Here is a 1,281-nt window from a genome sequence, read left to right as displayed (position 1 = left end):
TTTTGAGCTTTTTGGTAAATGCTAAGTAGTTTTCCACCAATGTTATATTTTTTTATATTACTGAACAAAAGATTATCTTGACTGCCTTATCAAAACCAAACCAGGGACTGCCCTAGGGTTTTCTTATGCTCAAACGCGCAATCTGCTCACTCCCATCACCATACATGCATTTTGGAACTCTGGAGTGATATTAGTACTGACATTTCTTCAGGTAAAACAATGTTTTTGAAATTTTTAAAAATTTAAAGCTGTTTGGGAACATTTTTGTTGTTTATAATCCTTTTTTTTATTTTGTATATGTTTTGATTGTATATGTTTTGATCTAAAACAAAATATGTTTGACATAATTGATTAATATGTTTATTTTTTAAAACACTCTAAAGATTTAAAAATAATTAAGTATTTTTAAAAATATGTTAATTTATTTTCAGAAATAAAAGATAAAAATGTTTTAAAAATATAGTCAACAAATTTATTTAAAAAATAATAATAAAAATGTTTTAAAAATATAGTCAACAAATTTATTTTAAAAAAAATAAAAATAAAGTTGATCCCAAATAAGCCCTTAGATTATTTAGTATTGCTATTATTGATGGAATTATTGCATAAATTTTTAACAAAAAATTATTTCATTTTTCTTGTTCTAATTTTAATCTTATTTTTTCTTTTTTGGTCTGCATGTTACACAGCTCCAAGGTTATGATATCCGAGAGTTATTGCAGGCGTCTTGAAAGGGAGTGATATGCATTATGGTTCTGAGTTCTCTGAGTTCTTTCATCAATCTTATTATTTTCTTTTTTAAGAAAAATGGACTAAACAAACGAAGAAAGAAAGAACGGGGAGCGAAATTTGTTCTTAAGTGTTTGTAAGTTTGGTGTCATCTTGCACTTGAAGATCATCTAATTGACATTAAATTAAGACAATGGTTAAATTTTTAGAAGATTATTTTAAATCTATATGATTCTAAGTTCATTTTGTATTATTTTTTATTTTATGGTCATTTGAAATCATGAAAGGTTTTGCGATCTAGCGGATGAAATGGATTATTTGACCGCATCAATTTGAGTTTGTATATTTTATTACTTATTGTTTATCATTTTTTTAATTGCTCTTAATAAAAAAAGAGTGGGTTTCATTGAATGCATGCTTTAGTTTAAATCTATAGCCTGCAATGTTAGGCCATTAGTATAATCAACTTATTTTTCTCAGTTATTTCTCTAATTGATGAATAGTTTCATATTATGAGTTATTTTATAATACTAATTTATATAGATTTTTATT

The 1,281-nt window shown here is 25.0% G+C and overlaps 1 long non-coding RNA gene across 1 annotated transcript; it reads left to right on the top strand.

Moving 5' to 3' along the window:
* Positions 1-58: 58 nt before the first annotated feature.
* LOC110038003 lies at positions 59-982 on the top strand. The gene is made up of 2 exons (XR_002295383.1): positions 59-211; positions 690-982. It is a non-coding gene; the product is annotated as an uncharacterized LOC110038003 (long non-coding RNA).
* Positions 983-1,281: the final 299 nt, after the last annotated feature.

This window comes from Phalaenopsis equestris, unplaced genomic scaffold (genome assembly GCF_001263595.1).
Source record: "Phalaenopsis equestris unplaced genomic scaffold, ASM126359v1 Scaffold228896, whole genome shotgun sequence".
NCBI lineage: Eukaryota > Viridiplantae > Streptophyta > Magnoliopsida > Asparagales > Orchidaceae > Phalaenopsis > Phalaenopsis equestris.
The sequence above is the reverse complement of the archived record's forward strand: the minus strand, read 5'-3'. Positions and strand labels throughout refer to the sequence as shown.